Raw genomic sequence first — 11,827 nt, forward strand, 5'->3', positions numbered from 1 at the left:
CCTGGAACTCACTCTGTAGACCAGGCCTTGAACTCAGAAATCCACCTGCCTCTGCCTCCCAAGTGCTGTGATTAAAGGCGTGCGCCACCACAGCCCGGCAGTATTTTTTAAGGCTAAGAGCACAACCTAATAGGAAACTAGTTTTCATAGACCTTGGGATACACAGGCTTAAATAGCATGCAACACACTCTAGAGGTGGAGGATCAGAGTAATTCTGTATGCAAGTTTTCAAGTAGCTGGTATTAGGATGCTGAGCTATATCAGTCCTAGTCTCTCTCTAGTCTCTCTCTCTCTCTCTCTCTCTCTCTCTCTCTCTCTCTCTCTCTCTCTCTCTCTCCCATGTACATATTCTATAAGCCTTATTAAACATAGATGGATTAGAATAAAACACAATTGGAAAATTATGAGCATTATAAAAAAGGAACCCATATTAGTAATTGCTATAACATTATCAGCTTCTCCATTGACAGGTTCACAGTAGAACATACTGCCATACAAATATACAGAAAACATTTTCACACATTGTGAAAGGAAGAACAGACATAGATACATATACATGAAGGAACACAAGGGAGAGGACTTTGGGCAGATGTAGTTTCAGTGTGTAAATTCACATGGGTACTAACAGTGGCGATGGAACAGGGACACTAAAACGTTTACTTTTAGATAAATTTTACTTTTAGATAAGTTTTATTTCCATAACCTAATTTACAGGGACAAAATTTAGAAGATTTTTTTTCTTCTCAGAAGCTACCCTGGCTCCAGGTACTAAAAGGGAAAGAGTGGATTTGTCTTTGTGTCAGCATGTATTTAGGGACAAGACTCTAAAATAAACTTTCTCCCACATGCTGGTAGTCATGCTAGCCTGATTTTCAATGACTTGCTTGTTATTCAACATTACTTACCTTAAGGCAGATGAGTCTGTTTATAAATGAAACACTTGTCTTGAGCATTGATATGAGGTACATTATGATGTATTTGGAGTGAACCACGAACATAGACCCCAATAATTATATTATTTTTCTAAGTCAATATTGCTCTGATAAAGGGGAAAATGCAAAAGTAAAATAAACGCTAGGAAAAGCCAGATTCTTCTGAGAATTTTCCCAGATAGGTGTCTATGTATTTATCTCCTCTGATGAAATGGTTGCTTTACTAACTTGAAGCATTTATGCAACAGGATCTGTTGTTATTGTTGTTTTGTTCTTATATTTCAGAATTATTCACATGGTGTGGTTTGCGTTGTCATCTTGACAGAATCTAGGGTTAGCTAAGAGACAGGCCCCTAGCATGCCCATGGACATTGCATTAACTGAGCTGGAAAGACCAACCTATTGTAAGTATCACAATCGTGTGGTTCAGTTCCTGGACCCTGTAAATGGAGGAAGGGAGAGGAGTAGCAGCATATATTTATAGTGTGTTTTTTTTTTTCTTTTATGATTGCATTCTATTTCCCATCTATGGTGAACCTACCTCTTGAACTGAGACTGAATAAACCATTTCCCCCTTAACTTGCTTTAGTCAGAATATTTTATCATAACAAGAGGAGGAATATCTAAGACAATAGTGTTTCTCTTGAATTTTATACTTTGTCTTCCTGAGGCAAATAATAAAACAATAAAATAAGTTTGGAGAAGCTGTTCAGCAGGGCAACAGACAGGTTACTTCCAACTGTAGAGCAAGTAAAATAACAAATTTCAGCAGTTGGCTGTGAAGCTACACAGCCTGAAAGAATAGTTGCACTGAATTAACTCAGTATTGGTCACTTATGCATCAAAACAATGATTGCATTTGGGAATCACAATTCTCTGTATCTGAGGCAATATTTATTCATTGGAAAAAACTTTTCATAGAGGGTCTGATATGTGTACACTTATTAATGACATTGATAATACAATCACTAACTATATATTTATATATATGTATATATGCATATAAAGCTATAAAACATTGGGTAACACTATCTATCATCTATCTATCTATATCTATATTTCATCTCTTTCTTTTTCTACTAACCAATCAGGTTTAAATACAGTCAGATTTAAATAATTAAAGTCTTCTGAAAGCAAATTGGTCCTGTCAGCATGTCATTCAAGACTTGGCTTTGAATATATATATACATATATACATGTATATATGTATATATATGTATATCCTCAATAGGATTTTCTCTGATGAGACCCCATCAATAGTGATAAAGGCACGAGTATCTAGAATACTGTATTTTATGATTAGCTACATACAGGGGGTGGTGTTCTACACTAATACAAGAAAGTGCTTACATGAAGTATGTGTCTAGAGTATGAGAGTTACCATGCTACTTCAGATGTTCCTATCTTCAAGTATTTGAGAAGGGGTTCCCTGGTTCTCTTCTTTGTTGTGACATTTATTTTCATGAATGTAAAAGCAACTCAGGACTTGGAAGTTTTCTGCCACTGAGCATTTTATTCAGCTGATAATCCTTTCATCTCTTGCTTGCTCTCAGGCTTTAGAGAGTCACAGTGCCAGTGGCAGGATCAACTTTCTGCATTAAGGAATTTAGGCATTTGTTTTCTAACATCACCAATAGTATGGGTTCCTCTCTTACCAAGCAATGGAAACAGGGTTTGTACTTTGAGGAATGAAGTCATTCAAGAGTTCCTCTGCATCGAAACAGAACCAGGTGTCTTGCATGGGTGGTCTTAATGAACATGTGGAAATTAACATGGTTGTTTTCATGTTGGTTCTCTCTGTTGACACCATTCAGGCTTCCATTGAGAAAGCCCCCAGTTTAGTTCTGGAATTGGGTTTTTACAGGCTCTTTTACCTATAGATGTGACTTCATGGAGAGGAGGGGTTCAGTTGTCCCTGATAATCTTATTTAGGTCCAGCATGGTTCTTTAAAGTAATTCTTGCACTAGCCACTGACCTTTCATATGTGTATAAACAAAACTGTGCTTCCTTGATCTATGTCATGCAAAGACTTAGACCTTTATTGGCACCATGCTGCAGAGAAACTAGTTTAAACTAGATTGCACTGAATTGGCATTAGTATTTCATAACCTTTAACCCTGTGATTGTTCCCACCTTATCTTACCTTCAGAGATTCTCTCTCTCTCTCTCTCTCTCTCTCTCTCTCTCTCTCTCTCTCTCTCTCTCTCTCTCTCTCTTTCAACTTTGAGACATGTCTCATTGTATAGTTCAAGTTAGCCTTGAACTCACTACTAATCCCAGGCCTGAGTAGGACAGTTGAATTTACTGCCTCAGGTACCAGGGTTTTACATGTATATTACCATCCTGGCAGCCTTCAGATTTTAAAGTTATTATTTAAGAATACTTTTAATTTGAATATAAAAACCTGGCCAAATTTTGCACAAAATCATCTTGTTTGTTCTCCAACATTATTTCACTGTTTCTTACCTTTCCCTGTTTTTAAAATATCGTTTTCATACTATTTCAGGAGATTCACCAAATATCACATTTTAGGACATATGAAGTTTTTATTCTTCATAAAAGGATAGTTAGATGTTTATAATTTTAAAGGAAGACAACCTAATCAAGAGCCTTTATATTTCTCACTTAGCAGTCTCAACTTCAAGATCAGTGGAGGCAGGCAAAGGAGAGAGAAGGAACTATTAACGCAGCTTTCCACTGTTCTAAAAAATGATCAATTACATATAATTCCTTGATTTAGCAATTTCTCCCAATGTCTAATGGATCCCCAGTGTCCTTTTGCATCTGGCTGCCAACAGCTCTTCAGATTACCATCTTATCAGCACATTTAGATCACTGGGGCAGAAGTATTTTTCATAAAGGAACATAAATAGGTGCCTCCTGATAATAGCCAATTGAACAAACCATACCCTAGCAAGTTATGACAGAGAGATGGCTTATCTGAGGAGTGCTTATGTATCTGTGTCTTTATCTAATACAATAAACATTCTGAGATATTTTAATGTCACTTAGCTTTGGACTAGTGATAGTTAAATTTGTGGCTTGGTAATCTAGCTTGACAGAATGCTATAATTTTATATGTAGAGATTAGAAACAAAGTAAAAGAGGTATGAGAGAAGTGGAAAGATGAAAAATAAATAATCTGAAAGCAATAGTATTGATTTGTGGTCACTCTGATCTACAAACATCTTACATAGTAGTTACTAGGTCTTCCCATAGTTTTCCATTAGCAAGCTTTATTATCCATGATAAAATGTGCACATGGGGACCTAGGTTCTTGGCATCCTCTATCTGACTTGTAATTTTTATGATCTATTCTCCTTCTCCCAAATGATCACCACTTCCCAACTGACTAACTTTCCTACTGTCATCGTATTTCTGTGGGTTTATAATTGGGATGCTCCCTTTCATGTGGAAATGTGGCTGGTGCCTCTTTGGAAAGAAGAGAAGACTAATTGGCAAATTTGGCAATCACTTGCTTTGAGTCTAGCAGGAAGGGATGGTTCCTGGCAGGAAAATGCCAAATGCTTGAATCCTCAAGCTGTCATGTAGCAGATGCATGTCCAAAAGAGAGAACAAAGGACCTTCTGGAGTGAAGTTGAAACTTCTGGGTAGATTGTCAGTGGGAAGGGACTGTGACTCTGTCACTGCTTACCTGTGTGTCCCGCCTTTCTCTGCTGCCCCTCCCCCACATACCTCTCCAACCTCACACCTCCCCCTGCTGAGAAAATCTGATCATAAATGGGACACCTATGGATGCAACCTCAAAATCTCACTGTTACCACCTGACTGCATTTTTCCTGCTGAGATGATTGCATTCAGCAGTGTCAAGTTCTTTCCACCTGCCTTCCACTCAGGTGTTGTTATTAAACTATGGCCCTGCACTTACTGTTACCAAATTCATAGAGGCCTGTGACTGTTTTCTGGCCCCACATACTGGCAAAGGTCCAGCATGTCATACGAAGTCAAAGACAAACCTATTTCTAGGCACTTGGTCTCTGCTGTGATACTGGTTCCTTCATTATCCTCTGCCTTTTTTTGTTTTTGTTTTTGTTTTTTGATGTATAGTGGGGGATGTAAGAGATGCATATAGCATGAAGGATTTCCAAGTATTGTTGATATTCTTATTTTTAGAGAGCTTCCAAATTGTTGATGAACTGTTTCTAATAAATTATATTAGACTTTGAAATCTTATCTTACCCCAAGTATTTAAGAACCTTCATTTATTACTTCCATTGGCTAAATTGTCATTAACTGATAATTATCACTTTTGTCCCCCAGCTAGCCTCTGGAGTCTACCTTTGATCCTCCCAGTTTGATATTATCTAGCCACATTAAATAACATCTCTGGTATAAAACCCAGCATCTTAGCAGCATGTGCTGGTAGTCAAATCTAGCCCCTTCACGTACAATGCTTTCTGTGACCTGGTCCAGCACCCAGCCCTGGCCTCCAGGCCTGTTTCTTTGCTCTTGCTCATGCTGGGTTTACTGCCACTTGCCAGGCATGTCCCCAACCAATAGCTTTGCCTGGCTATTTCTTTGGCCTCTTTTGCTTCTTCCTGACAGAAGAACATGGTTCACTTTCTTGATTCCTCCCCTCAACTTTTTCTCTTTAATACTTATATTCTCACTGGTATTCATCACTAGATACTTTAGTTACTTCTCTTATTGGTCATCTCACTAGATGCTGAGAAAACATTTGACAACATCCAACATCCCTTCATGATAAAAGTCTTGGAAAGATCAGGAATTCAAGGCCCATACTTAAACACAGTAAAAGCAATATACAGAAAACTAGTAGCCAACATCAAACTAAATTGACAGAAACTTGAAGCAATCCCACTAAAATCAGGGACTAGACAAGGTGCCCACTCTCTCCCTACCTATTCAACATTGTACTTTAAGTCCTAGCCAGAGCAATTAGACAACAAAAGGAGATCAAAGGGATACGAATTGGAAATGAAGAAGTCAAATTATCACTATTTGCAGATGATATGATAGTATACTTAAGTGACCCCAAAAATTCCACCAGAGAGCTCCTAAACCTGATAAAAAACTTCAGCAAAGTAGCTGGATATAAAATTAACTCAAGCAAATCAGAGGCCTTCCTATACACAAAGGATAAACAGGCAGAGAAAGAAATTAGGGAAACAACACCCTTCACAATAGTTACAAATAATATAAAATACCTCGGTGTAACCCTAACTAAGCAAGTAAAAGATCTGTTTGACAAGAACTTCAAGTCTCTGAAGAAGGAAATTGAAGAAGATCTCAGAAGATGGAAAGATCTCCTATGCTCATGGATTGGCAGGATTAATATAGTACAAATGGCCATTTTACCGAAGGCAATCTACAGATTCAATGCAATCCCCATCAAAATTCCAACTCAATTCTTCACAGACTTAGAAAGAGCAATTGGCAGATTCATCTGGAACAACAAAAGACCCAGGATAGCCAAAACTATTCTCAACAACAAAGGAACCTCTGGTGGAATCACAATCCCGGACCTTAAGCTGTACTACAGAGCAATTGTGATAAAAACTGCATGGTATTGGTACAATACTGGGAAAGGAGAAATCATATGGCATGTAAATGAAGACAATATCTAATAAAAAATAGGAAAAAATATAAAGAGAAAAAATTATTTTTGCTTATAATATCATGGTCACCAGGAACAAAACACACACATAGGGTAAAGTTTAATTTTTATTTTTTGAAAATTAAAATGTAACAACATGATTTTTTCTTTTCCTTTTCTCCCTCTGACCCTTCCCAGGTACCTCCTTGGTTTCTCTCAAACTCATAACCTCTGGCTTCTTTTATGGTCATATATTCCTAATATATAAATATAATCTTCTCAGTCTGTAATATTTGAATGTATATGGTTACAGGGCTATTCCCTCAGTATTGGATAACCAGTTGGGTGATTCTTCCCTAGGGAAGACAATTTTATTCTGCTCTCAGCATCCCTTAGCTACCTGTAGTCCTTTGCCTTGAGTCCAGCTCCTATGAGATTTTCCCCTTCCATGTTAGCATGTCTACTGGTGTCTTCTTTGTTCAGATCTTGCTTAGGCAGCCATACTGTAGAGACTTCATGGATGTAGCTTCCTTGGTATCTCTAGGAAGTGTGATCTCAGGCCATTGCGGTGCTGTTTTTTTTCCTAGATCAAGCTATCATAATTTTTACCAGTATACTTTTGAACATTCGATTAGAGTGAATTAAAGTTAAAACTCTTTGTATTGAAAAGAATTCTTTAAATAATATGAACAATGAACAAAGATACAATGTTGCAATGAACTAAATGTGCAAAGTGAGCCAGAAGCAGGTATTGTGGCCAATTCAGATTTGTGGTTTAAGAAACCAAGGTGATGGGACCAGCCAGTAAAATATGGCATTCCAAACTGAACAATGTTGCAAGCAGTTGGATGAAATTAATGATTCCCATTTGGGTCTTTTCTTTTAAACACCCTTGAAATCATAGATAGGTTCCCATACTACTAGGGCAGAGGTTAGAATTGTAGCATGAACCAAAGTACTTCTTAGGTTTCTATGAGACTTAGAATTTCTTATGTTATTGTTAAGATAGAAGATACAGAATTTAGAGATTCTGAGCTCATAAATCCTGGTGATAGAGGAGAGATAATTTGAATTTTTAAGTTGAATACATGTTATATTGCTATTGGTTTAAAGACCTATCATGAAAACCACTGAGGCTAAGTATTGTATGTGCAGATTACTGTCATGAGTTCTGTCATGTGGATAATCTGAAACCTGGAGAGTGGATGACAATACAGAGGGAAGAGGGTACATATTAATGAAAACTCAGAATCATATTTTAATGAAAATCAAAATTTCAGTATCCATGGAGATGTAGAATGTGACAAACAGACAGAAAAGGTGAGGGTGAAGCATATATCTGTAGATTTATAAATACTACAAAGAGAATAGGATAATAAGACCGAAGCGTATGAGCCACTTAAGGCAAAAGGCCTTATCCCTTCACCTGGTTACTTACATATTTTTATATATCTCTGGAATTGTTGTGGCAGCTCATGCTAAGAAAATGAATAAAATGTTCTTTGTAAACATATCACCACCTGGGACCAGAAAACATCATTTGCTTTTTGCTTCCCTCAGATAAAAGTTGTGAGGCTAAATTATGATGTAAGAGCTTAGAAATTTAAGTTAAGGGAATTGGTACATCTCTTAGAAGGAATACACACATCCACCCTTTAGACAAGAGAATTTCACATGTAGATCATCCTTGATGTCAAGGAGTCATTTGAAACCACATCTTCTCCAGAGGACTCTGTCTATATTATGCTTATTTTGGGGTAAACTCTCTCTCTGGAATCTGGTATATGTCTGGAATTATAGTATCTTATATATATCATATTGGTAAGTTGTTATGTGTTATTTGAACTCTTCAAGAAGCTAGCTCTGGGAGCAGAGTTCTTATATTTCCTCCTGTGAGGATACCCCACATTAAGCTTGAGATGCCTGGGACCCCTGATGACAAGAAAGAAAAAGCTGCCTAGGGGGCACTGTGTCTCAGAGTGCAAGGCTATGGCCTCTCGTCGGTCCCACTGTGAGTACTGAGAAGCCCCAAGGGCTGCTTATTTGGCACAAGCACTTCATGATGTCATTTCTGCAACTATTCTTAGTACTTATCATTCTCCTTATCTATTTACTGTTCCTTCTCTCTCCTTCTTCCTTAATTAAACCTGTATTTTGTGACCTGGCAAGACCTAGTAGGAGCCCACTTGATAGCCAAGAACTAGATGTTAGCAATAATATTAAAGTGAAAGCTGTTCATGAATTCAAGAGAAATGTATGTTATCATTACTTGCTCAAGGTGGAAATGAAAGTAACCTAGAGCCACGGGCAGAGATGAGTAAATCCTCAGCTATTTCCCCAGACTTAGTCTCAGTTCTGTAAAATAAAAACAGGATATTTTTGTCATAAAACTGAGAATGGAATAACACAGATATTTCCCAGAAAGTCAGCAATGGGTTCCTTGGGTTCAGAGACAATGGTGGACCCCTAGGAATTCTCCATACAGGTTAAGTGAGGATGTTTTTTGCAGACAGCGAGATGGGGTCCAAAAATTACAAAGACTGCAGAGTTAGCAGTATAACCTTATGATGCCCTTTTATGGAACCATATTGTCTCACACATGTCTGAAGGGTAATGACTTTATCACCACAATACTGATGCCCCCAACCTCACCAGAGACTGGTGGTTGGGAGATATAAAAAAAAAATGTGCTTACTGTGAAACTTTTATGTTTGAGATTGTGTGGTTACCTTCTTTCTGTTCTAAATCTGTACTACTCTGTATCACAAGAAAATGTTGGCATAGGGAAGCATTTACCCATCCCCTGTTAACTTTGTAACCCAACTTCCTTCTATGATTTCAATAAAAGCCTGGGGCTGAATCAAGTCTATAAGAGCACCCTGACTCCTAAGTTCAGGGGCTTTCACAATAAGAACAGCCTGTCAGTATTGTATCTCAATTGTGTGTTTTCTTATTCGCCTATCAGGTATCCCTAGTCCTTGATGACCCTTGTTGAGGCTAGACCCCAGCACCCTCTCACCCTTCCAAGGGTCATTCCTGAAACTTGCATGTTTGTCTCAGAGTTCTTCAGGTCTTTTGTCTGGAGATCAAGTTGCCTCCCCTAATGCTGTGACAGGGGGGATGAGAAAAGCAAAACCATCAAAGAGTAAAACCATGGTATCCTTGAAAACATACACAAGGTAGAGCATTTCCAACAGATACTCTACTTCTTAGTCCATGACGTTAACAGTATCTACCATGGAAAACAGAAGCCAGACATTCAGCAATGGGAAGATGATCCATAGAAGTTTCCATTGGTATCTAGTTGACTGACTTAATTCCCCGGTTGGTTTCTGTTGGATGTTGTGAGCCCCCACTTTAATCATGTTACATTTCTGCTATTTGTTCTTTTAGATGGAAGCCTCACATGAGGGGACAGTCTACTGTGATCTAGGTTCTCTCTCTTGGGAACCCAAGCTGACTGCTTCAATAAGGCTCCACCATTCATTTGTATTGAATGGTTTGAGAATCATATTTCGTGTGTGCTCTTGCTTTCATCACTATCCTTTGCTTTGGCTTGATATACATTTAGCCCACTCACTCAAAACTAAGAAATATGACTGTAATATACAGATCTTTATACAAGGCTGTGTTAGGGTACCTAGTGCCAGAAAGGAAAGAAACCACACAAATATCCTCCTAACCCATTTCATAGAAAGTCAATACCCTTCTTGGTACCTGCTACATTTACGCTGCTTCTACTTTGGGCAATTCTTTTCTCATAATCTGAGACATTTTAGGTACAAAGTTCATTTGTATTACTATTATTGTTGGTGCTAATAAGAAACAAAGTCTTACTAGGTAGCCAAGGCTGATGGCAAACTCTTCATCTTGTCTTGACCCCAGAAGTGATAGGATTTCCAGTATATATACCCTTACTCTGCCTTATCTGTATTTAAGAAGTGATTGCAAGAAAAATTGACTTTCAATGTCCTCTGAATATTCTGTAACATCAAGGAAGACATCTCAACTCTTTGTTTGGCTTTATACTGTCTGGAGAGGTCAATGATGTCTGTCATATAATTACAGGACTGGAACCTGCTCATGATGGAAGCCCCTGAGGGGGAGGGCAGAATTTGACATTTACTAGCTGTTTTCAGTAACACTTAAAGCCCTACTGTGATCACTCCTGCATGGTTACCAGATTATAATAGAGATGATTTTAGTAGATTTAATCAGTGAGAGACTTCTTAGCTTCTGATGCTTTTCTGACTCTTTATTAGCCTATGGGCCAAGACAGCTGATGTTTTGCAGATAATTTGCCTGCACAGAGAAATCACAAAGCAAAAAGTCTTTGTCCAACACTGAAGTCTAGTAAGCCTTCCCCCCACTCCCCGGACATTCCCCAGGTACTAGTCTGTCTTTTCATTCTCTGGAATGTGTCTGAAAAACCTTCTCTATTACATGGATGGAACAGTCTTGCAGCTTGTCCACCCACCTATCCACCTGGCTCCCTGCCCACCCACTTGCCTGAGTTGTAAATCTAGCTTGATCTGCTCTTCTGACACATGGTAGCTTCTTAACAGAATGAACTTTGCAGCACACAATCTGACCTACACTACTTCCAATTTTTGTAAAAGCTTCAATCACAAATAATATATTTAATGTCTCCTAAAGCTCCTGTTATGCAATAAATATAAAAATCTATTTTTAAATAAATTTACAAATTAAATAGGCAGCTATAATTAGTTATAGAATTTCTGGTACAAAATTTATATATTATAGCAAATTATTTGATGCTATATATAATTTCTTTCCAATTATACATTTTCATAAATTTATACTGAATTTTATTAAATTTGAACAGCATAGTAAACTCAAAATATCTTTGTCATTGATAATTCTTCTTGTCTCCAAAAGAGTATAATTATAACCTAGATGTACATTACTCTAATACTTGTCACTACAGAATATATAGAAAAGACCTCTCTGTTGCCTCCAGCTCTGTCAGCATGCACTGTCTTTAATCATGACCTAATGTCTCCTGGATGGCACAAATGTTAAGGACCACTTTGTGCTTTTACACTGTTGATAGTTTCTGCCTCAAAGTGAAAAATATTTAGAGTAATACCAGGATTCTATAGATAAGAACCAAAATGTTGGCCCAATTAAATAAATTACTTTGTTCTTTCCTTCTTTCTTCCTTCCTTTCTTCCTTTCTTCCTTTCTTTCTTTTTTTCTTTTCTTTTGTTTTGTTTTTTGCTTTTTGTTTTTTGAGACAGGGTTTCTCTGTGAGGCCCTGGCTGTCCTGGAACTCATTCTGTAGACCAGGCTGGC

The 11,827-nt window shown here is 37.7% G+C and overlaps 1 long non-coding RNA gene across 2 annotated transcripts in view; it reads left to right on the forward strand.

The window, feature by feature from the left end:
* The window catches only part of LOC116098012, a 52,368-nt gene that overhangs the window by 24,109 nt on the left and 16,432 nt on the right, over positions 1–11,827 (forward strand). For both annotated transcript variants that reach the window (XR_004121666.1, XR_004121665.1), the window contains exon 2: positions 1,218–1,336. This is a non-coding gene — a long non-coding RNA (uncharacterized LOC116098012). The remainder of the gene's footprint in view (positions 1–1,217; positions 1,337–11,827) is intronic.

This window comes from Mastomys coucha, unplaced genomic scaffold (assembly GCF_008632895.1).
Source record: "Mastomys coucha isolate ucsf_1 unplaced genomic scaffold, UCSF_Mcou_1 pScaffold20, whole genome shotgun sequence".
Classification (NCBI taxonomy): Eukaryota; Metazoa; Chordata; class Mammalia; order Rodentia; family Muridae; genus Mastomys; species Mastomys coucha.